Raw genomic sequence first — 25,847 nt, forward strand, 5'->3', positions numbered from 1 at the left:
CTGTAAAAGGAGCGACTAAAGGAGCCTCGGGCTGGGGTAGATTGTTAGGCTCCCATAGACTTGGCAGTGTCTGTGTCCTTTTTCATTTTTTCGAGGGTAGTATCTACCTCTGGACCAAATAACTGGTTTTGGTTAAAAGGCTGGCTCAAAATGGTGGTTTGTACTTTATTTTTTATTTATTTATTTTATTTATTGAGTTTGTAAAGCGCGACAGCTACCCAAAAGGGTTTCCCGGCGCTAATTGACCAAAACAACCTGACCCAAGACAAGAAAACTACTGATCAAAGAGCCAGGTCTTCACTGCCCTACGAAAGCAAGCATGGCTATCCTCCATACGAATAGCCAAAGGGAGAGAGTTCCAAAGTTTGGGTATTAGAGTAAAAAAGGCACTATCACCCATTCTTGACAGCCTGAACTTGGGCACACAGAATAGGTGTTGAGAAAAGGAGCGAAGGGAGCGAGAAGGAATGTAGGGCTTAACAAGAGACTGAAGGTAAAGGGGAGCTACACCCGCCTTAATCTTGTGCATGTAGCTGAGAGCTTTAAACTTTACACGACTTTCTATGCGGATCCAATGGAGTTCCCTCAGACGCTCCGTGATATGGTCCGTTTTTCGACAACCACAAAGGAGCCGAGCAGCGGCATTCTGGACCAGTTGGAGACGGCGAGTAACCGCCTTGGTAGACCCCAGATAGAGCACGTTGCCATAGTCCAATCTGGAGGTCACCAAGGCGTCCACCACCGATCTCCGGGTGTCCGAGGGGAGTAGCCAGAAGATTTTTCTGAGCCACCTCAAGATGGTAAAGCAGGTGGCTGCAACCTGGTTGGCTTGGTCTTTCATGGATAACCCCTTATTGATGGTCACTCCAAGGTTACGCACACGTTCAGTCGGAACCGGCAGGGCACCCATGGCAGAGGGCCAAAGCCTCGGACTCCAAAGATCTGGTTTGTTACCCAATACCAGGACCTCAGTTTTCCCGCCATTTAATTTCAGCAGGTTGCTGTTCATCCAGCAAGCTATGTCGCGGAGTCTTGTTTGCAGCTGGGATGGCGAAGTAGGGTCAGCGTGGGATAGGGAAAAAACAATTTGAGAATCGTCGGCATAGGTAAATAAATTCAGACCAGACCTTTGAGCAATATAAGCCAGAGGGGTAACAAAGATTAAACAAAAGAGGACTCGGGATGGAACCCTGGGGTACACCATGTGAGGAAGAATATGTTTTAGAAGTGGATGAGTGAGAAAAAATTTGTAAAGTCCGATCCTTCAAAAAGGACGAGAGCCAATCCAAGGATATACCCCCAATACTAATGTTCGCAAGAGCTCTGATGAGGATGTTGTGGGATACGGTATCAAATGCCGCACTGAGATCGAGCAATATCAGTGCGGCTGTTTCCCCTCGATCCAGAAGCAAGCGTAGATTTTCAGTCACACCCAAGAGAGTAGTCTCGGTGGAAAATCCCGGGCGAAAACCGGACTGAGAGGTGTGTAATAAGTTGTTGAGCGCAACGTACTGAGACTAGTGTACGTGAATATGCCTCTCTAGGACTTCAGAAAAAATAGGCAATAAAGAAATGGGACGATAGTTGGAAGAGACATTGGGATCGGCGGTGGATTGTTTCAAAAGTGGGGTGACCATAGCATGCTCCCAGCAACTGGGGACAGTAGCCAAATGTAAGGAGTGATTAAGCAACGTGCAGATGGTAGAAAGCTGGGGGGGGGGTTCCAAGGAGTGGAGTATGGAGACAGGTACCGGATCCAAAGGCGAGCCAGACTTATCCTTGCTCAAGGTCTCCAAGAGGGTTGAAGGAAGAATAATAGGCCAAGACAGGAGTGGAACCGATGATTGTATTGGGGAGACAGCGGCCCCACCAACGACAAAGCCGGTTGACTGAACTCTTACTAATATTACTAGCACTATGAGCGGCAATGTCCTGATGTATGTTTTCTATCTTTGAGATAAAGTACTGTGCGAGCTCGTCGCATTTATTATTAGATAGGGAGGGAGGGGTGGCTGTAGTCATGGAGCCAGCAAGTTCCTTGACCACGCTAAACAAAGTTTTAGATTTATTAACCGCTTCAGAAATCATTTTATTCACATAGCTTGCCCTAGTCTGGGCACAGGCTTTGTGATAATGCTTCAGCTCAGTTTTATAAGCGAGGCGAGCGGAAGCCGAATAATCCCTTCTCCAGTCTCGTTCTAATTTTTTGCATCAGGATTTAACAATTTGAAGAGACTCATTATACCAGGGGGCGGGAGTTTTGTGAGTGGAACTTTTCTTCAAAACTGAAGGAAGGCAAGTATCAATGGCTTTACGAAGCCAGGCATTCATGGCACAAGCTTCTGTTTCAATATCTGCTAGGTCTGGCCCGCTAAACGCGAGTGGTCAGCCAGAGCTTTATTGAGAGCGCCTATGTCTAATTTTTTCCAGTCTTCTCTTCATTATGCTTTCAACAGATCTACTACTAGTCAAAGCATCAGTAATGACAATTGAAAACAATTAAATAATGGTCAGACCAAAGAATCGGTATGGATGGAAAACAGAATAACTGAGGAATATTGGAAAAGATGGGGTCTAGTAGTTGACCGCCCCTATGGGTGGGACCATTATTCTGAAGGGTGAGGTTCATGGCAGCCAGGTCGGCAATGAGATAATTGCCCAAACTATTTGTGGGGTCTTCCAGATGGACATTAAGATCACCCACAACTAAAAAGTTGCTGGACAAAGAAAGGACCGAATTTATGTGATCTTTTTCTGTTGAGGATCTGGTCGAAAAACGTCCTCTTGAGGCACAACCTTCTTCGGCGCTGGTTTTTTCGGTGCCGGCGTAGGTTGTGGAGTGTCTTTAGCCTTTGGAGGTATTAGAGGGTCCTGTGGCTTAGGTTTCGGCGCCGAAGGTGTCGATTTTGGCTTGGAAGGCATGTTCGGGGGCTCCGAGTCCTTAGAATCAGGCTTTGTGGTTTTCTGCACCGTGTGCTGCTTCGAAGCAGGTCCGTCTTTTGGTTTCGGTTTTGGGGCCGAAACAGGTTTCGTGTCTGCACTTCTTTCGGTGTCGGAGCCAAAGGGTGTTTTGGCTTCGGTGTCGACGGAGTCTAGCTCAGTGACGAGGCACCGGAAGGCGGCGGACCTTGTTTCGGAGCCGAAGGAAGACTCTTGGTTGGTGTCGAGGCACCAGAAGGCGTGGAAGATTTCTTCGGAGTCGAGCCGGAAGGCGGGACTTTCGAAGTAGATGATCGGTCTCGACTCGGCCCAGCAGGCGGAGTGCTGACCTTTGCCTTCTGCTTGGGTGTATGTGGTGCAGGGGCAGTAGTACTCACGCGCTGACCCGATGGAATGGAGTCATCGGAGTCATCTGCCTCGGAGACGATCTGGAGATCCGGGGAGTCTTCTTCGGGAACGAGTGGAGCCTAGTCGTCGAAGATGTCTTCCGGTGCTGGGGCTGATCTCTTCATCTCGTGTCTACGGGCCCTCCGGTCTCGGATGGTTTTCTTTGAGCGGAAGGAACACAGGCTGTGCAGGTCGACTCGTTGTGGTCCGGCGACAGGCAGAGGTTACAAACCTCGTGGTGGTCGCTATGTGGAAACTTTGCTTGACATTACGGGCATTTTCGGAACGGAGTCCTTTCCATATGGTGTATGCCGCACGGCGTCGATGGGCCCAGAGGCCCACTTGGATGACCGGAATAGAAACTTTGGCGTCAAAAGGTGCCGCTGTCTATGTCGAAGGCAGGTAGTAATTGTTTTATGAAGTTCTGTGCTTCGAAGTTGCAGAAAAACTGTTTCTGGCAGGAGCGTAGAAACTTTCATCCGAACCCAGTGGCGGAAAAAAAAAATTCGGAGAATGGAGCCGATGCACAGTATTGTCCAAGGGAGGAGTCACCTATCGGGACTAGCAAAGACTGCTTGAAAGAAGACAACAACCTGCAATCATCCGAGCCCAACACCAGGTGGCGATCTAATGCACAGTGAACTATCTGCAGCTCACATGCCTCGAATATCATATACTATCAGAGATTTGTAAACATGCATTTATTGAATACATAAAGCACAAGTTACTTACCTTCGGTAACAATATATCTGTAAGAAACAGTAGTTCGTCACAGGGCTTGAACCCGGGCATCCCTACGGGCACCGGAGTCGATAAACGACTCGATAAGATCCAAAATAGACCGAAAAAAGTTAGTCAAAAAGTGACTAAGGAGTACTGCTCTTCCCGGATCTGCGCTTGTTGGTGCGGAAAAAAGAAGTGACGTCAGCGCGCGAGGGTGGCGTCTAAGTATTCAGACAACGTCATCCCGGCGCCAACGACGGAGGCGGAGCCACAGCCGACGCGCAGGGGTACTGCCACACAAAACTTTCCAGGTCCAGTCTGACGCCTGGGGATATTCTAAGGTAAGGAATCTATCACTAACGTGTCTCTTTCAGATCCAAAGATGTTTCATGTCAATTACATTTAGAGCAATTGACTTGGTCTTTTAAAAGGATTTAAAGGCTTAAACTCCAGAAACAATCTCTTCCTCTAGATATAGTACCTCTACATTCTCTTTGTAAGCGTCTGATTGTAGTACAATTAAACTGCTCTGTTTTCAGAATACAGTTGGAATTCCATACTTTACATTATTATCTTGTTGCTGCCTCTGTTGCCTTGGTACAGTGTGCTTCAATCCACCTTTCTGAAAACCATATCTTTTTTCAATCTATTAAAGTCCACCATGCAGAAAGACACTGTTGCACTGCCCCTAATAGTCAGATGACCTTCTGCTCTACAATTTTTAGGATACTCCCTTTAGATTAATGGGCGATGACCAGAAGCAAGCATTATTAGAAGTCAAGTGGAAGATAGTTATCAGTGTGTTGATGGTAAAACGCATGTGAAACAAGCATTGGCATATCCAAAAGGTCTCGCCTTTGGGACCTTATAAGTGTTCAGCCATGCAACAGTTGATGTTGTTGCACCAAGGATATTGTGCTGCATAACTAAATACTTATAAGGTCCCAAAAGCGAGCCCTATTGGCTATGCCAATGCCTGTTTGAATCACAGGCTGTTGAGCCGACGTCAGGCTTGAACCTGCCCTCTCTGCTCAAAGGTCGGCAGCTTTAGCCTAACACTACAACCTCCCCCACAAGAAGAAAGCATTTTCAATATTATATACAATGAAGCCATCGTTGTTGCTTATTTCTGCTATGCAACCTACAGCCATTTGCAAAGCTAATAGTCCCAGCTTGTTGTAGGTGTAATGTATGGACAGAACCAGCAAAATACCAGGGCAGCACACTATGCAGAGTACAGATGCTTAGCTTAAGTGTTTTAAGCCACGCCCTTAATTCCATTGGCCACCCACCTATGAGAGACCCACCCCCCAGTCTTTTCATACCATGCAAAGCCCTTCTCCTGACTCAATGGAAAACTGGCAACAAACTGCTGCAGTGTCATATTTCAGTTTAGTATAAGTCACTGCACAAAGAGAGCCTGAAAATACCCAAGGTAACTAATTTAAAGCACACAGAAGCTCTCTCACATACCCACTGTGTGGGAAGTTGGCCTGGTATATGCTGTCCACTATTCTAGTGGGCACCTTGCACCAGTCCAAACAACCCTTATTGATGATCGGTTTAAGACAACCTTTATGGAAAGTTATCCTAGTGGTAGCTATCGAGAGCAGTCTTCAGGCTAAGTCTTGAAGTAGTGTAAAGCAGCTTAGTTTACCAGACTATAACCTCTTGAATGTCTAAATGTTAGGAGAAACACACAAGGTATATATATAAAATATTTGTACTTATTCTAAACACTCTCTAGTAATCCTTTTATGAGATTACAGAGCAAAGTACACAATTTCAATGCAATAGAACTTCAGTAAATAGCACAATATACGTTGAGCCCTAGGGGCGTACCAAACCATATATTAAGAAAGTCGTATAAGAACCATGACTTGACTAGACCCAAGGCCTATAGCCTTTAGTAGTGCTGGGGCCACAAGGAACCACCCAAGGTAGTGACACAGGGGACCCACGGGGGACGCATGCAGTGTGAGAACACAGCAGCAAATCGCTGTTAACTTAAATGCGGAAAGTCGCGGTTGGAAATTTAAAGATTAAGGACACTTAGGAGAGGACTTTAAGCAAACCCCTTTAGACTTAAGGGGTTCTAGGGCCAACACCCACGGGAGCACTGGAGTACTCGAGTTACCTCACCCAGGGAAGCTGGGTGCATAGGTGTCTTTTGGTGTCTGGAATCGTCGTTGATTTCAATGGCAATCAGCTGCAAAGTGCTGCTGCCGTCTAAGTGGAAAGTGTCCTGTGTGATCAAAGCCTGGATCGAAGGTGAGAAGAACATGAAAGCAGAGGGGACAGAGTCTGGGTCACTTGCCAGTGGCCAGGGGCACGATAGACGAATGCCCACCGATTTCAGGTGATTCAGGTGTGAAGAGGTGAAGCTCGACTCTGCAGCCACGAGGACCAGGAGGAGTCGACGACGGCCAGGTGCTGGATTCGAGCTGTCCCACGAAGGATGTTGAGTGCTGCGGCGTCGGTGACCAGATTGGACCCAACGAGCCTTGGCAACAGAAACACACGCAGAAAGTGAAGAAATGCTTCGGTGCGGACCAGCAATGTCTGGGGGACTAACCAAGTGGTGGAGAGTCAGGGCACATCTGGAGCAACCAGGGAAGCTCAAGGAAAGTCAGAGTTGCCTTCTCAGGGACCCAACAGTATGCGGGCCAGGGATCGCGTAGGTCCCTCGAGAGAAATCACAAGAAGTGGGCCAACAATCTTCAGTGGAAATGCTGCTTGGGGTCTGGGCTACAAGTAACCCAAAGCACAGCCTCAAGGATCGCCAAGAAGCATATGTACTTGCAAATGTGCACGGTGTCCAGGGGTGTCTGTTCCACGGTACTCAAGAGGGCTGCAGGTCTCAGCTTTGCTGGGGACTCAGGTCGGCCTCGGAAAAGTCTGGAAATCCACCTCCTGGGCTGCAATTACTTCGGAGTCTGTCAGGAGCCTCGGAGATGCAGACTGGTCAGATGAATCTTTGGTGCCTGCCATGCAGGGGAGTAACTCCTTTACTCCAAGGAAGATTCTTCAGTCATCCAGCGTCGTGCAGATAGTCAAAGTTCCAGTGTTCAGTTCAGAGTTTCGTCCAGGTGTAATCTGAAGTCCTGTAGTCAGGGATTCCTTTCTTATACCCAAGGTAGGAGTTTGACATACTCTGGGGACCCACCTATGGGAGGGTTTGGAAAGAGGGGTGGCTACACCCATTTCCTTTGTCCAGTTTCACACCAGAGCAGGGGCTGGTAGCCCCTGCAATCGGTATGAGCTGGGCTACGCACTGGGACACCAAACGTGCCCCCAGTGCAGACTTCAAAGCACTCTTGGAGTGCACCCACCCAGCCCCAATACACTAAAGCATGTCTGGGAGGTGGAGACCCCTCCCTGTGACAGGAATCCTATTGTCCAGGCCTCCGCTAGCTGAGTTTCGTCCAGCAGCAGGAGGCCAGACTCGTGTCTGTGGCTGCAGCATTCATTTTGTGATGCCAGGGCTCTTTTAAACTGTTACCGGGTATACCAGTGTGAACATGTCTCTTCCTCTAGAAGGGTGGAATTCTACCCCCGCCGCCAGAACTGGCGGGGGTAGGATTCCAAAGTGTTTGACACCAAACACAACATGTTTCCTTACAGCCATTCCAAAGTTAGCATTTACCGCAAGGCTATAATGCACCCAAGAGTATATGGGCTGGCTGTATCAGAGAACAGCCCCAGAGAATAAATTCTAAAGGCTGCAGAGGGGCCCTGCTCATGCATGGGCACCCTCTCACACAAAACCCAGCACCCTGCCTTAAGGTTTGATCAGGCCTGCCATAAGGGTGACTGAAAGGTTCATATGTGTAGTGATATAAGGTAGATATAGGGAACCTATATCTAAGTAAGGGGTGCATACACCACCTTATACAGGCTGTAGTAGCAGACCGCTGGTATCATTTTGGAAGGCTTCCCAGGGGTGGCATAATACATGCTTCAGCTCCTGGTAGGCCTCTGGGGTTACCTATGCCCGTGGTACCTAAGGTACCATATACTAGGGACTCATAAGGGTACCCCAGTAACTAAACTGGAGAGTACCTAATGTACATGGAATCAATTTCGCCTTGGTGTGGACAGGGCTTTCCAGCAGGGGAAGCGGGAGGCTTACCCAGAATGACTATTCCGGGACCAGAGCGCCTATTTGCAGGCACCCAACAATCAGTAACTCTTGACTGTGCGTGGTGCGTTCCCGGAGGATTGTTGGTGTTCCTGTTGGTGGGGCAGTGGCCGGGTTCAGAGGGAACACACTGACAATGGACTGCCAGGTGGAGTCTTGGTGGGTCTGCCCCTCGGAAGACTCCAAGCAGAGGGCACACTGCACAAGATCGTCCGGAGCTGGGGCGTTGGTGGTAATAAAGGTGTAAAATGGCGACTAAAATGGATCCAGATTTAAATTTGTCCTGGAACACTAAAGGGTCAGGACCGTTCAGTCCAATAGACTAGACAGATACACCTTCCCGAACGGCTCCCCGGTGGAGACCAAAAGGCCGCAAGGGGGGTGTGAGGATGACGCACTGGCAGTGGCGGAGCCAACTCTCAAACATCTTATGGCAGCTATAACGGGAGTTGAGACATCCCTAGGCCAGAAAATGGAAGCCCTGGATACCAAGCTTGATACAGTTACCATAGAGGTGGGGCTGATTAGAGCGGATCTCACGAAGACTAGTGAGAAAGTGAAGTTGCTGGAGGTTAAAACGACCAGCCTAGTTGATGACGTCAATCAACTGTAGCTGGAGGTACGTGATCTTAAGGCTTCGAGGACTCTTGCGGATCGTAAACTGGATGAGTTTGAAGGAAGGGCACGGCGGAATAATGTTCGAATTCTGGGAGTGCCCAAAAAGTCGGAGGGACAGGCGCCTGACCTGTTTGTTGAAGATTTGATACTTCAACATCTACAACCAAAGGGCCTCAGTAACTTCTTCATGGTTGAGAGAGCTCATAGGGTCCCCGGGGGCCGGACCAGACCCGGGGCATTACCGCCCTATGATTGCTAGGGTCCTAAACTTTCGGGACAGAGATGCCATACTTCAGGCGGCCCGAGTGGGGCCTCCACTGCGAACTGAAAATGCGACCCTCTCCTTTTTTCCGGACTTTACACAAGCGGTGCAAAAACAGAGGCAGAGCTTTCTAGCAGTAAAGCGGAGACTACGTGATAAGGGAGTGAGATACAGCATGATGTTTCCGGCCCGCCTCCGAGTGGAGCATAATGGGAAATCTTGGTTTTTTGACAATCCTGAAGTGGCGGCGGATTGGTTGGACAGCGCATACACAGCAGAAACTGAGGGTCAATCCCGAGGGGAGGCGGACAAACAATAGTACTGGGGCACGGGTCCGAAGTGGGACTAATGTATCATGAGTGTGACACGGGGGAGTGCTGGGGAGCACTGCTTTCCTGATGCTGCTAATCCGAAGTGATCGTCTTGGGGAATTGATTATATCCGGGCAGCATGGTGGCGGGGGGAGAGAGGTGGGGGTTGTTCCCAGGCTCTCCTCCATTACTACGTTTAGTTAGTTGTAGAGTAGGTTGGGGCGACAGGCACACTGCTGGTTGGGGATGAGCGCAAGCTTTAGGCAGGGGTGCAGGGCGGGGGGAGGTGGGGCAAGAGTTGGGGGAGGTGGAAGACTGCAGGATTGTTCAGTAATTTTTAATCTACAATGCATAGCAGGATTTAAGTTTGGTTTTTGTTCTTTGGCATTGGGTGACGAGGAAATGATGTACCAATTCTATGTCTTCTAGTAAGTCAGGGTTGGGGATAGCCATGCTCAGCTGGAATGTGAATGGACTAGGGGACAAGATAAAGAGGGGGATGGTCTGTCAGTTGATCAGGAGACACTCCCCAGATGTTGTGTTGCTGCAAGAGACCCAACTGGTTGGTAATCGTTGTATGGCGCTGCATAAAGGTGGGTACAAACTGATTGCACATGCCGGGTTCACCACGGGATCTAGAGGGGTAGGGATATTGGTCAGGAAATCCTTCCCGTGGACTATACAGGCCACGTGGGAGGACACTAGAGGCAGATATGTTGGCGTCTCGGGGCTGTGGGAGGGAAGAACTGTTACGTTTTTGTCAATATATGTACCCCAGGCCCTACAGGGTGACACCTTTCGGGACCTGTGCAGAATCTTTTGGACAATACCCATGGGGTTGTTGATCGTGGAAGGGGACTTCAATTCAGTGGTGAATGGTGAATTGGATAGACATCCCGCTAGGACCCTCCCGCAGTCACAAAGGTGGCTATCAGATTTCTTGGAAACCACCGGACTCGCAGATGGATGGCGCCTGCGTAATCCAGGGGAAAGGTACTACACTCACGCCTCAGCCGCCCATCATTCCCTTTCAAGGCTAGACTATATCCTGGTGCCGACGTCGTAGCTGGCGGAGATCCGGGAAGTGAGGCATCTGGGCAGAGGGATATCTGATCATTCACTGTTTTGGCTTAAAGTAGAGGTGGGTCAGAGAGACGTGGGTCGGATAGCTCCCATAAGCGCTTGGCATCTAAGAGACCTTGCCACCAAAATAGAAATCATGCAGATCACGGACCAGTATTTTCAAACTAATGTAGGAACGTGGAGTCAGGTGGTTCCCCGTGGGAGGCCTATAAGTCTGTGATCCGATGGGAGGTACTATCGCTAATTGCCGGAAAATAGAGGAGGGGCCACGCGGAGGTGGACAGAATCGAAGCAGAGTTGGCGACACTGGAAGGGGAAGAGTCGGGAGCTAGTACCCCGGAGGAGAAACAATGACGGAGTCTCCTCAGAGATTAATATAGGAGACTGGCACGTGGGAGGGCCGGGGAACATGCGGACACCCAAAGTTGAGTGCATGAGCATGGAGATAAGGCGGGGAAGTTGATCGTGTGGCTGGAGAAGGGATATTGGGGGTCCAGGTTGGTGCCAGAATTGCAGACAGAGAGCTCGGGTAGAATTACGGAACCGCAGTAGATGGTGGAGGAGTTCGCTGCATACTATAGTTCGGTGTACACGGCCTCGGGAAAATATACGGAGGCTGATAACGAAACCATGATGCGGGACATACAAATACCTGTACTCTCGGAGGACGACAGGATGTACCTGGACTCTCCTTTCACTAATGATGAGGTTGCCCAGGCTATTAGAGCGGTGCATTCCGGGAAGGCCACGGGCCCTAACGGGATCCCTATAGAACTTTACAAATTAAATGCCAACAGACTAGCGCCTTTTCTCCGAGAGATGTTTGAGGAAAGTAGTGAGAAAGGCAGACTCCCATATGATCAACGAGTTGCAAACATAGTCGTTATCTACAAGGAAGGTAAGTCTCGTACGCTGTGCTCCTTCTATCGGCCGATCTCACTTTTGAACGCTGAGCTGAAGATACTGGTAAAAGTTTGGCAACGAGGCTGGTCAAGGTGATCACGACCATCGTACATCCGGATCAATCGGGCTTTGCCCCGTCGCAACACAGCCCTTAACATTCGGAGGTTACACGGAATTATAGCCGGAGCACCTCAGATACATGAGCCTGCGGTCTTGCTCTCGTTGGACGCAACTATGGCGTTTGACAGAGTGAATGGCCCTTCCTATATGCAGTTTTGGGCAAGATGAGTATAGGTTAAGAATTAATCAAATGGGTCCGCCTTTTGTATTCGGGTCCTCTTGCCAGAGTGGTGGTGAACAACCATAGATCGGATGATTTCCCTTTGGGAAGGGGCACGCGGCAGGATGTCCCCTTTCCCCGCTGCTATTTGCATTGGCACTTGAGCCTCTCGCGGCATGGCATGGGTGCGCTGGGATAGGACGATTCGTGGGTTGAGACGGACCCCCGAGTGGGAGGATAAAATCTCTCTCTACGCGGATGATATTTTGCTCTGATATCCTCCAGAGAGTCCTTGATCGGTTATCAGTTTTCTTGATGTAATGGCAATATTTGGAAGATATTCAGGCTTTGCCATTAATTAGGGGAAATCAGTGCTGTTTGTCCTTAGCGGAGATCCTCCGATTGTCCCGGACTCCTGCCCATTGCAGATGGATTCAGTGGGATTTCGATACCTAGGCATTTATGTAACTAAGGACTCAAAGAGGCGATTTGATAATAATCTCGGGCCACCACTAGACAGGCTCCGTAGAGATGTAGCAAGCTGGAAAGCGTTGCCGCTTTCCCTATTGGGTCGCGCGGTATTGTTCAAGATGATGGCGCTTCTCCGCTTTTTATATGTTCTCCAAAATGCAATGGACCCAGTGCCCCTCTCGTACTTCAGAGAAATAGAGTCCCTCCAGCGGCAGCTCTTTTGGGAAGGCAGACCGCGAATCGCACTCAACAAACTCACCCTGCCCTGCAATGAAGCCTACCCTTAGAGGGGCAGATATAGCCTGGTGCGCGGCTGCGCGCAAACGGCGCAGAGAAGCTTTGGTGGAGGCGGAGGTGGAAAGACTGGAGCGTCAGAGCAGGGTGGACACTGGTGCTGCGAGGGTAAGACGCCTGCTTCAAGCTCAGCAGTCGTATGCCTCTCTTATGTTAGATGAGGCCAGACAGGCATGGTTGGCAACTCATAGCAGAGTTTGTCAATGGGGAGATAAATCTAGCAAAATGCTACATAGACTGCCAGGGGACCCTTCGTCACCAGGCCCTTCCAGGTATTCTGGATGGGAGTGGCTTGCCATTGGTACATCCCCAGCCGATAGCGGATAGCTTCCCTAAATACTATGCTGACCTCTATGCCCCGCGGGAATGCCTGAAAGAGGAGTGGGTGGAGAGATTCATTGGGGACCTCCAGCCGAAAGCTGTGTCTGATGAGACGCAGCCGCAGCTGGACCTACCCTTATCGGATGAGGAACTGTCTGGAGCCCTGGGGGGGCTTAATTCCGGGAAGGAGCCGGGCCCTAACGGGTTAACGAACAAATTTTTCAAGCGATACCACCTCCAACTGGCCTCACATTATCAGGCAGTGTTGGAGGAATCCAGGGAGGGCGGGAGGCGCCCCCTGGACTGGCGACATGCGGAGGTGGTGGTGTTTTTGAAGCCGGGTCGGCACCCGGAGCAACATGCCTCCTATCGTCCGATCTCACTCTTGAATGTGGAGGTCAAGGTGTTGGCCAAGGCGTTGGCTAACCGTCTCATGCCACATATATCAGCCCTGGTTCACCCAGACCAGGCGGGCTTTATGCCTCAACGGGCGACGCGCCATAATATCAGGCGGGCGCATGTGGCATTGGCGGCGATTAGACTGTCTGGGACTCCAGCTGCTCTTCTCCTGGCGGACATGGATAGGGCATTTGACTCCCTCAGTTGGGTATACCTCTTCGCCCTCCTGCGCAGACAACGCTTCTTGTCATATATACGCCTCCTTTACCCCGAGCTGACTGCGCCGGTGAGGGTGTCTGGGCGGTGTCCTCTCGCTTCTCGGTGCAGCGTGGCACGAGGCAGGGCTGCCCTTTGTCCCTCTACCTCTTTGCCCTGGCAATGGAGCCGCTAGCGGCATGGGTCCGTATGGACGCGCAGCTGAAGAGCTTTGAGTGGGCTCCGGGGGCCTCTGATAGAATAGCGCTGTACGCGGACGATGTCCTCTTTTTTCTGACGGACTTGAACAGGTCAGGGCCGAGAATACTGGAGGTCATGAGAGTTTTCGGCGAATCCTCCGGACTACATATGAGACCTTGGAAGTCCACGATATGGATACTGGGGAACCCCGGAGCGGTAGGGCCCTGGGCTGACACGCTGCAGAAGGCGGTTGGAGGCCTCAAATACCTGGGAGTGTTCCTCACGGACGCCCCCGTGGTGTCATGGGAAAGGAATCTGGCGCCGGTTTGGGAGCGCGCGCGATCGGACATGAAACTCTGGTCCCGTATGCCCCCTTACGATTTATGGCCGGTTGGCCATCTTCAAAATGGTCACATTACCGCGGTTGCTCTACCAGCTGCAAAACCACCCATATCAGATTGCGACCAGGTGGTTCGCGCACGTAAATTCTGCGCTGGGACAGTTCCTCTGGGCGGGTAAGGCGGTTCGGGTCGCGATTCGTACAAGCTTTCTGTCCACATACTGTGGGGGGTGTGCGACCTCAGATATTCTCTCCTATTACCAAGCCTCCCATCTCCTGATCTTGAATGAGTGGTGGTATGGGGACAGAGGGGATCCGGCGTACGCACTGGAGCGGCGCCTGATGGAGCCACACACCCTGCACACGCTGTTGTACTCTGCACCGCTGCGGAGGGATCTGCCGCCGGTTACAAAACTAGTCTTTAGTGTTTGGCGCCACTCCTTGAAGCGCATGGGGTGGTGGAATAAATTGACAGACGAGACCCCCCCTGTGGCACAACGGACGCTTGCCGGAGCTCGCAACGTTGCAGGGCTTTAGAGGGTGGGATGCCATTGGGATCTCGACCCTGGGGGATGTAGTGCGGAATGGTACACTAAAGTCCTTTACGGACCTACAGAGGGAATTCCAAATGCCTCGATCGCAATTCTTCCGCTACCTGCAGCTCCGGCATGCCCTTTCCCCAAGCTTGGAGGGCATTAAGGCGCTCCCGGAGTTTAGTTCCCTGGAGGCCAAAGTCTTAATGGGAGATTTGGAGACCAAAAAGATCTCAAGGATATACAAGACCCTGGTCACTCACAGTGCTCAGTCGACAGACAGGTTGCGGGTAGTGTGGGAGGAAGACGTTGGCGCCCTCGAGGAAGAAGACTGGAGGGAGGCCCTTGCGGCCCCACAGGGGGCCGCGATTGCCATGCGTCTACGGCTCATTCAATTCAAATTTCTGCATCGTGTCTATTTTACTCGGGTCCAGTTGTGGCGGGCGGGTCTGATCGGCTCCCCGCGGTGTCTCCGATGTGGTCAGGAAGAGGGCCCTTTTCTCCATACAGTGTGGTCATGCACTGCTCTGGACCGCTTTTGGCGAGAGGTTTTCGCTTGCATGTCGGAGGTGTTGGGGTGGATGCTCCCGCGCACCCCGCAGTTGGGCCTTCTCCATGTGATGGACGGGATAGGCGACAATCTCTATAAACGGCATTTGCTGCTTCTGGGCCTTACCCTGGCGAAACGAGACATTGCCAGGAACTTGAAAAGTGATCGGGGCCCCCGCTCTCTGCATGGAGGAATGGTCTAGACTTTAACATGGGGCTTGAACAACCCATCTTCGTCTCCTGTGGCTGCCCGCGGAAGCACTATAAAATATGGAAGAGGTGGGCAGACAACAGAGGATTGTGGCTGGATCCCCCAAGGGAGTCGCACGATCCCCCTGGTGATTGATGTGTGAGGGGCTGTCTGTGGGGTTGGGTCCTGTTAGGCATGGGTACTTCCGAGGGGCGCGGCGCCCGGTTCTCGCTGCTCTTCTATGTTGAGGTGGCCTGTTGGGTACGAATTATTGATATCTCCTGCATGGAGCTAGGTGGTCATAAGCGCAATCTGGGGTGGGTGGGTGGGGAGGGGGGGTAGGTTAACTGGCTCGCCGGACTCAGCACTATAGTGGAGGAACCTGTTTCTCCGTTAAGCCCAAGGCCCGCTTGAATTTCATATGTTGCTGTGGCAGTGGTCTTGGGGATGCAGAGCCCTGCGCCGTTAGATGGGCGCTTTGGACGAGAGAAATAAGGCTGACACTGATACATGTCTCATTGCCCATTTATAAGCAGGCTGAGCCAAGGGGGGGAGGGGGTTGGGGCTGGGTGTGGTTTCCTTTTTAGGTTCCTGTTACGCTAATTGAGCACTGATATTTGGCCATAATACAACTAGACGATTTGTCTGATTTATGCATGCTGTGCTGCCCTCAAATTCATGATTCTACGATGTTATTTGTACCTAGGTCTCCTCATGGAGCTGCATTCAAACTTGTCATAATTCCGTCCGGGTGTGATGCACAGTCCGCTCATGTATTGTAATGTTTTTCATGCAATAAAATATATATATTTTTTAAAAACTCACCCTGCCCTGGTATGACGGAGAGATCGGACTACCGGACCTCCGGAAGTATTATTGGGCCCCCAGCTCGCAGCGATTAACCATGTGATCTACGGATCTCCTGGAGATCCTGGGTATGCGATGGACAGGGGCCAGTTGCCAGGCGGAGATTATACAAAAGCCCTATATGCTAGAAAGAAGCGGCCCCTCTTGGTGGGACCGGCAGCACATGCAGTTCAAGTGTGGCACTCAGCTAATCGGCACCTTAAATGGGATGAGAAGATCACGCTGCCACCCCGCTATGGAGTTCAGAGGACCTCGGTAGTCTGTGGAAATCGAAGGACTTTGATAGTTGGGATCTTATCTGGATTTCTCAGATCAAAGATGTGTGGGGAAAGGATGGAGTTCTCACGTTTGAAGCGCTGCAGGACAGACACCAGTTACGGGAGAGCGAAAGATTCTGATATCTGCAGATTAGGCATGCCTTGGTGGCAAAGATTCCCCGGGGGACCGAGCTCCCAGAGGCCTCCCGATTGGGGGATCTAGTCCTGGACGGTCACCTCCCTATTAAGATATCTCACTGATCTACAAAAAGCTGATTAACCATACGGAGGACCCTCTGGTTCAAATTAGAGGTCAATGGAGTGAGGATGGCTTTGTGCTGGAAGATGATGACTGGAGAGAGGCAGTGTCTTCCCCCAGGGTGGTCGCGGTCCAAATGAGACTAAGACTAGTTCAATTGAAGATCCTACACTGCTCATATGCAACAGGTCCTCGGCTTGTAAGGATGGGTTTGGTGACTGATGGAAGGTGTCGTAGAGGTTGTGGGGAGATGGGTACTTTTATACGTATCCTATGGCATTGTTCAGAAATACAGGCATATCCTATGGCATTGTACAGAAATACAGGACTATTGGGTCCGAATACATGGCAAGATACGGGAGGTGCTGGGGATGGAAGTGCCGATGGTGGCCCGATGATGTATCTTAATGTATGGGAGCCGACCGACCTAAACACATACGGGAAACAATGGGTGACACTGGCATGCATGATAGCCAAGCGTAACATTGCAATATTATGGGGAAAATGGGAAATGGATGGAAGACCTTGATTGGTGCATGTTCAGAGAGAGGTCAGTGTTTGTGGTTAGGGGTCGAGCCCGAAAGTGGGGGAAAGTCTGGGGTGCGTGGAATTCCTATAGGGGGGGGGATATATGTACTCCTCCGTATATTGTGGAAGACGCTGGGACGTTGGAGTCACCTAACCCAGAGTAAAATCCTAGATAACATGTTCGACATGGAAACGTATGTACATTGGTTGTGATTGATTGCCCGTCACCTAATGCTTTTTATGTTTGTTTCAAATGTTAATAAAAAGATTTTTTTTTTAAAAAGCACGTTTCTGGTGAAAGAATGAGCAAGCTGTTACAGGCTTGTTCAAAAGCTCGCCTGTTGATCCCAGACGCATGCGCATTCCCTTCTGGTTGTGCACTGCACTAGGAAGCGAAAGCCTAAACATCAGACTTCAAGCATGATCTCCAGCTGAGGCTTCAATGCAGATCTGCCCTCCTAAACAACCCACCGGCTTCTGTTGGTGCACTAGTATTTAGGGAAAAAACAATTAAAGGTGATGAGCACATTAGTCTTGCTTGGAAATTAAGGTGGCAACTTCTATTTGTAGGATAAGGGCATCCATATTTTAGCAAGCGGAAAGCAGCTGGCATTCTTTGCGGGCTCCACGTTGCTCAACACTGTAAATAAAATGTAAAACTTTTACAACTGCACAGACCGGTCTACGGAAGTGTCCAGTTAAAGGCCTATTATTTGAGGTCATTTGTCTCATTGGGTTTGTGAAGCAGGAGAAGGGCCCTGCACGGGGCAATTACCTTTTCAGATAAATCGTTATTTGGTGCCTATTTAAACTTGATGTGGAAAGGCCTTTGCAGGAGGCATCTTGAAGTGTTGTGGGTAAACATCCTAGGGCCTTTCTGTCTTCCCTCCCCCAGCCAGCGCCGGCTTCTCTCAAAGGGAAACCTTACACGAGGCGAGTTACCTCCCCCTGGGCTGCAGTCACTGGGAGCCAGAGCAAAGGTGGATTCGGTGCAGACTCCGACTCCCCTTCTGTTTATAAGCAGCCATGCAGCAAATTCACGTAACCCAACGCTGCGCACACCCCTGCCAAACCCCTTTATTTTGCAAGAGGAAAATGTGGCCATTGCGAGCCAGAGGAGTGCGCTTAAAGTTCTTACAAGCTTCTTGCGTCATGTGTAGAACAGCGTCCTGTCCATATGCTGTCTGTGGAGTGCTCCGGAGCCTCACCATGCCCCCTCATCCCTGGGGACAGGAGACGCATAAAATCTCTGCATCAGTTCCGCTTGCCAGCCCCTAAGAGTAATTTGCTCAGAACCACAGGACAGGAATTCAGCCCTCAGCACAAAGCATTGCTGCAACACGGAATGGGATATGTAATTGCATGAACAAGCAGAACAAAGGTGGAATGCAGTTGCAGCCTCCAATGAGTGGTGCGCGCGCTTGTGTAGGCCGGAAGTTCAGAGCGATTCAGACGCGCAACGGCAAAAGTGAAAGCAAGGAATAGCGAGGAATGCAGCTGTTTACAGAAAACAGTGCCCGGACGCGCAGCCACAACGTGAAGGAAGCCTTTTAAATAGGAAATCAAATAGATAGCACACAGTGCGCCCCATGCTGCCTCCCGCAAGGTAAACGCCACACATGCACGAGGGCTCATTGGAAACAGTAGTACATGCACAAGTTTCCCAAAAAGTCCTGAGTGATTCCAAGAGGTCACTCCTAAGCAACGCTTGCGCGCTGCGTTAGGCTCGACCTAAAAAGGGGTATAACAGGAGACAGAAACTGCACACAATAATGATCTTGCAGCTACGACATGTGAATACATGCATGGACTACCTACTTTTCTCCAGCTCAAGGACACGGCTAACACCAAGACATGGGTAGGTGACTATTTTACCATATGCACAAGTTACTACTTGTGTAATGATATATCTGTAAGAGACATTAGTTAGTGATAGATTCTTTACCTTAGAATAGATTCCTTACCTTAGAATATCCTCAGGCGTCAGACTGGATCCGGAAATTTTTGCGTAGCAGTACCCTTGCGCGTCGGTAGGCGTCATCTGCGGCTCTGCGTCCGTTGTCGGCGTCGTGGGCGCCGTGATGATGTCGTCGGAGTACTTAGACGCCGCCTCCGCGTGCTGACGTCAGTTCTTAGACACAGCTTTGCCGCGTCAGAAACGCAGAGCCATGCTAAAAACCAATACTGGTGCCAATGAAACAAGGGCCCTGAAAGGGGATGACCTTAACCCTAGATATCGGTTCGCAGAACGGGGAGGATGGGTGGGTCCGTAAGGAATCTATCACTAACTAATGTCTCTTACAGATATATCGTTACACAAGTAGTAACTTGTGCATCTGAAAGACACGTTAGTGATCGATTCCTTACCTTAGAATAGATACCCCAGCAACACCAACCCCAGTGGTGGGTCTACGAACCAATAATCACACAAGAAAGTCCTGGAGGACGGAACGGCCAAAGAAGCCATCCCTCCGGACTTGACTGTCCAGGCAATAGTGTCTTGCAAACGTGTGCAGCGAGGCCCACATAGCTGCCTGGCAAGTGTCCTGCAAGGGCACTCCTCGGCCCAGGGCAGTTGTAGTCGCCATGGCCCGAGGGGAATGAGCCCTTAGCCCAACAGGGGGTTCGTTCTTCGCCAAGGAGTAACACGCCTGGATACACAAGATGATCCACCGCGAGATGATCCGCTTGTGCACCGCCTTTCCCTTCTTAGCACCCACGTAACCAACGAAGAGCTGGTCATCCACCTGGAACTGGTTTGTGCGATCCAGGATAGTAAGAGAGCGCACGTTTTGGGTCCAGACGGTGGAGCCTCTCTTCCTCTTTCGAGGGATGCGGAGGCGGAAAGAAGGTGGGCAAGGTGATGGACTGCCCGATGTGGAAGGCTGTGACTACCTTGAGCAGGAAAGAGGGCCTTGTCCGCAACACAACCTTGTCCGGATGGACCGAAAGGAAAGGAGGCTTAGAGGATAGAGCCTGGAGCTCACTCACTCTCCTGGCAGAGGTGATGGCAACCAGGAAGGCAGTCTTCAAGGTAAGAAGGCGGATAGGACAGTTGTGAAGTGGCTCAAAGGGAGCGCACATCAGAAAAGTAAGAACCAGGTTCAAGTCCCACTGGGGCATCGCGAAGGGAACAGGTGGAAACGTGTGTGTGATGCCATTCAGAAATCGATTTACAATAGGGGACTTGAACAAAGATGGTTTATCAGGCAGCCTTAGGACGACTGAAAGGGCAGAAAGGTAGCCCTTGATAGTGCCCAGAGCAGAGCCCTGCTGGGAAAGAGAAAGAAGGAATAGAAGAACCTCAGAAAGAGGTGCAGAGAGGATCCACAGCCTTTGCTGTGCACCATGCCACAAATCAGTTCCACCTGCAGGCGTATACCGACTTTGTGGAGGGATGCCTGGCTGCCAGAATGATGTTACAGACTTCAGGAGGCAAGTCAAATGGCCTCAACTGCCGCCGCTCAATCTCCAAGCATAGAGGTGGAGACTGGACAGGTTCGGGTGGAGGACCGTCCCCTGCTGCTGTGACAGAAGGTCCTCCTGAAGAGGCAGACTAACCGGGGGATCGACTGACATACTGAGTAGCTCGGGATACCAGTACCTTCGTGCCCAGTCCGGAGCCACAAGGATGACTTGTGCCCGGTCGCGCTTGATCTTCTTCAGCACTCTGGGCAGAAGTGGCATAGGCGGAAAGGCGTACAACAAACCGCAACTCCACTCGAAACGAAAAGCGTCTCCGAGCGAGTGCCGCCTTGGAAATTCCAACACGCAGAACTGATGACATTGCGCGTTCTCTTCGGTGGCGAATAGATCTAACCAAGGCTCTCCCCACTGCAGAAAGAGATCTTGTGCCACGTCCGAGTTCAGACGCCATTCGCGATCCATCATGCACCTGCAGCTGAGTTCGTCCGCCCTGGCGTTCAGAGAACCTACCAGGTGTTGAACCACCAGGGTCACGCCCTGATGTTCCAGCCACTGCCACAGGTGCAGAGCCTCCTGGCAGAGGGTCCACGACCCCACCCCGCCCTGTTTGTTGCAGTACCACATGGCGGTGGTGTTGTCCGTGTACACCTGCACGACACTCCCCCGGACAGAGGGGAGGAATGCCTTCAGTGCTAGACGAATCTCCCGCAGCTCCAAAAAGTTGATATGGAGCCGGGACTCCGCCGGAGACTAGAGTCCTCTGATCTCCGCCTCTCCCATGTGGCCTCCCCAGCCCTGGTGGGCCGCGTCCGTCACAACCAAGTGCTCCGGTTGGGGAAGGGAGAGGGATCTACCGCTGACCCAATCGCAGTCCGTTAGCCACCACTACAGCTGTCTCGCAGTGCCCTCTGAGATCAGGACATGGTCGCAGAGGTTACCCTGATGCTGGGCCCACTGAAACTTCAGGTCCCATTGCAGAGCCCGCATCCGCCACCGGGTGTGATGCACCAGAAGGATGCAGGAGGCCATCCGCCCCAGACGCCGCAGCGTCAACCTGACTGAGACCCGGGATAAAGGCTGAAAGAGTGGAATCAGAGCCTGAATATCCCGGACCTGCTGTTCGGGTAGATCAACCCGAAACTGCGCCGAGTCGAGAACCGCTCCGATGAAGAGGAGCTTCTGAGAGAGGGCACAGGTGTGACTTCGGCACATTGATGGAAAACCCCAGCTGGTGCAGGACGTCTACCATAATCTGGAGGTGGCCGACGACTGTTTGGGGCGAGCCCACCTTCAACAACCAGTCGTCGAGGTAGGGGGAAGACTAAAAACCCTAACCTGCCTAGATGAGCTGCGACCACCGCCATCACTTTCGTGAACACCCGTGGGGCGCTTGTAAGGCCGAAGGGGAGCACGGTAAACAAAGTGCTCGTGGCCTACCGTGAACCGCAGGTAGTGCCGGTGGGCCGGCAGGACGGGGATGTGAAAATAAGCGTCCTGCAAGTCCAACGCTACCATCCAGTCTCCTAGGTCCAGGGCAGCTAAGACGTGAGCCAGTGTCAGCATCTTGAACTTCTCCTTCCAGAGGAAGCCGTTGACGTTCCGGAGGTGCAAGATAGGGCATAGGCCCCCTTTGCCCTTCTTGGGTACCAGAAAGTAGTGGGAGTAGCAACCACACCCTACTTCCGGCCCAGGAACGCGCTCGATAGCCCCCTTGGCCAAGAGGGCCGTAACTTCCTCCTGCAGAAGCCGCAGATGATCCCCAGATATGCGGTGGCATTGTGGTGGCATGGCTTGAGGGGTCGTCTCGAAGGGGAGGGAGTAGCCCCTTCAGACGATTTGCAGCACCCACCTGTTCGATGTGACAGTGCACCGGTGGGAGTGGTGATGGCGAACCCTGCCCCCCACTAGCGTCACATGGGCCTGAAAGCACGGACTAGGAAGGTTTTGAGGCGGATGCTGCAGGGGTAGGTGTGGACTGGCCTCGCCGTGGACCCCGACCACCGCCACAGCGGTTTCCACGTCCGCCACCGCGTTGGATAGTAGACTGCGGTGCGTGGCTGGCGGCACGTGTGGTGCGCCCCTTCCTTGGCCACGAAAGGAGCGAAAGGCACCCATTTGCTGGCGCGGGGCCAAGAGGCCCAAGGGCTTGGCCGTAGCCCTGGAGTCCTTAAAGCGCTCAAGCGCATGGTCTGCCTTGTCGCCAAAGAGGCGACGGCCATCGAACGGCTTCTCCATAAGTGTGTTTTGGACATCGGCCGAGAAATTGGTGGACCTCAACCAGGCGTGACGAATCGCCACCGTCGTTGACATCGCTCTGCCCAGAGAGTCGGTAGTGTCCAGCCCACACCGGATGGAATACCGTGCTGCATCCCGGCCCTCCACCAGGGCGTGGCCAAGTCTAGCCCGTACCTCCAACGGGCAGTGTGGCAGCACGTCCGCGACCGTGTCCCACAGAGAGTGGGTGAAGCGGCCCAAGAGGCACGCGGTTTCAACGGACTGCAATCCCAAACTTAGGGAGGAGAATATCTTCTCCCCGTAATTCTCGAAACTCTTAGATTCCCGATCGGGGGGAGCTGACGGGAATGCGGTCAGGGAATTGGAGGCCTGGATAACCAGGCTCTCAGGGGTGGGATGGGTAGACAGAAAGCAAGGGTCACCCGGAGCCGGGCTGTGGCGTCTGGCCACGTTCCTATCCACAGGCTGTCCTGTGGCGGGCCTGGACCAAGTGCCCAAAAGAACGTCTGACAAGGCCTCATTAAAAGGCAGCAGAGGCTCGGCCAAGCTTGACTGCGGTTTAAGGACCTCAGTGAGGAGGTTAGTACTCACGGCCGCGACGGGGAGCTCAAGGCCTAGGGCCTTGGCCGCCCTCATCAGCACCACGCTATAAGCAGCCCCCTCCTCCGTAGCCATGCTAGGAGGGGAGACAAAGCAGGTGTCGGGCGAAGTGTCCAGCCCACTGGCCTCCCCAAGCTCTCCTGTCCAGTCCACAGAAGACTGACACTCCCATGCCAGAGGGTCCTCAGACCCCTCCCAATCCTCCTCATCACCCACTGCCTGGTACTAAGGCTCAAAAGATGGGGCCGGATCATTGAAATAAAAATATATCAGCGGCGTCGAGAGCGGCGCCGCTCCGGCGTCGGACCCGAAACGAGGACAGGACCAGGGACGACGTCGTCCAGGGACGGCGCCGGGGGCGACACCCGAGGGGCCGGCGTCGGCGAGGTCGTTAAGTCTACCGGCGACGACCCGGATCCGGAACCGGACCCAGTGGGGCCCTGCGGCGTCGGGACCGAAGTCGCCGAAGGCGCAGAGGCCGAGGCCCTGGACGGCACCAGTGCCGAAGCACCCGGCCCGCGTGGGGACCCAGTCGGAACCGCTTGGCCCGAAGGCGCCGGTGAACCCGACGGAAGAGCGAGCGACCTTGTGGCCATGAGGAAGTCAGCAATCTCCCCCGGCGTCGCGTCCTGCCCAGGGAAGGGCAGGTGTGGGGCAGGCCGCGACACCCACGGCTTCAGCGGAGCCGCATGGGCGTTGTCGCCCGAACCCCCGGCCGCGTCGCGAGAGCGTCGGGGGGAGTCAGAAGAGCGATGGTGCCTCTTTGACTTCTTGTGCCTCTTACCTGAGGACTTCGAGCCCGAAGAAGACTCCCGGAACTGTGGCGGCTCAGGCCCCGCGACCGGTCCCTCGACCTGCTTTCGGACCGGGACCTCGAGCGGCGCGGGGCAGACTGCCAAAGCTAGAGTCGCTTACAGGACTGCTCCCGTCTAGCCTTAGACGTCAGGGCCCGGCAGTCGGAGCATGACTTGTCGTCGTGGTCCAGGCAACGGTGATGGGGGTCGGTAACAGACATCAGTCGGTTGCACTCGGCGCAGGGCTTGAACCCGGGCATCCCTACCGGCATCGTTTGAGTCGCTAGACTGTGAAAAATGGATCAAAAAGGATCTCAAAAGGTTAGTCAAAAAGTGACTTGGGTACAACTTTTTCCAGATCTGCGCTAGCTGGCGCGGAAAAAAGAAGAAGAACTGACGTCAGCACGCGGAGGCGGCGTCTAAGTACTCCGACGACATCATCACTGCGCCCACGACGCTGACGACGGACGCGGAGCCGCAGACGCCTACTGACACGCAAGGGTACTGCTACGCAAAAATTTCCGGATCCAGTCTGACGCCTGGGGATATTCTAAGGTAAGAAATCTATTCTAAGGTAAGGAATCTATCACTAACGTGTCTCTTTCAGATTAATGAACTAGCATTATTCTTGCACTCTTGAAATGTCATGAAAGCAGCAAAGTAACTTCCTTTGGTGAAAATCGAGCAATTGAGGCACGGTGCCAGTTTTCCATCAATTCTAGAACCACATACGAGTGATCAATTGCCACCAGCAGAACAAACATTTGACCGTGCCATGCATACTGCACCAGCTGGTATGCTTGGCAAATTAAATAGCAGGACAACTCATTGATACACGTATCTAGCATGGGCACCCTTCTGTGCCACTCCTTATGTAAGTCAGTATGGCATCTGCAATGGGCATTGTATGCCAAAACTGGAAAAGGGTATCAGGAGTGAGTGTGGTGTGCAAATCAATATACCATACTATAAAAAATGCTGCTATAAGGAGCTAACAATATAAGGAAGCCGCTACACTGAACCAAGACATCCATCAGGAGGGTATACAATGTAATAACTATAATTTAATTAACCACTACATCAACTCGTTCTAAACTATACTCTAATCCTAAGATTAAAGCATCACCTTAGCCAAACATGCTTGCACCCTATCCCTAAGCCCAAAGCTTACCCTTCCCATAAGCACATCCTTAGCCTTATCGCTGTCGAAAGAGTTTTGTGGATTTAGTTCAGGCGTTCATATAATGTTTTCTATGCAAGTGGACATCTATGCGATGGGCATTCTGTCCTAGTGTGCGTGTTTTCAGTCCCACATCCCCGGTACCCAAACTAACATAACAGTGCCACCATCTAGATCTCCTCTATCTGGGATTCATTATAGATATGAAATAAAGACTACCCCACTTTTGGATATGTGCCAAATTCAAGTATTATGAACTGCATCCTGATACAGAGGGGGCCAAAAACATGCCACCTTGCTGCTAGCATTAAAGTCATACGTACACGAGATAACCTCACCTGTCTGATTAAACAGGTCTCTGGAACATACTTCATTCACACATGGATTTAGCTATCATTACCACCATCAATTCTGACTCTTCATTCAGGACGAAGGTGTCAGGTATGTGGTAATTCTAAGTGTCCCACCAGCCTGTATACAGTGTTACTATACACTGAGGAGGGTACGAAATCCTAAAGCAATATGGACTATGACCTCACAAAGTGCTATGTTCATCATCC

At 51.8% G+C, this 25,847-nt stretch overlaps 1 protein-coding gene across 1 annotated transcript in view; it reads right to left on the reverse strand.

Moving 5' to 3' along the window:
• Positions 1 to 25,847, reverse strand: part of DYNC1LI2 (dynein cytoplasmic 1 light intermediate chain 2) — a 473,715-nt gene that overhangs the window by 187,182 nt on the left and 260,686 nt on the right. The window lies entirely within an intron of this gene.

Source organism: Lissotriton vulgaris, chromosome 12 (assembly GCF_964263255.1).
Source record: "Lissotriton vulgaris chromosome 12, aLisVul1.2, whole genome shotgun sequence".
Taxonomy (NCBI): domain Eukaryota; kingdom Metazoa; phylum Chordata; class Amphibia; order Caudata; family Salamandridae; genus Lissotriton; species Lissotriton vulgaris.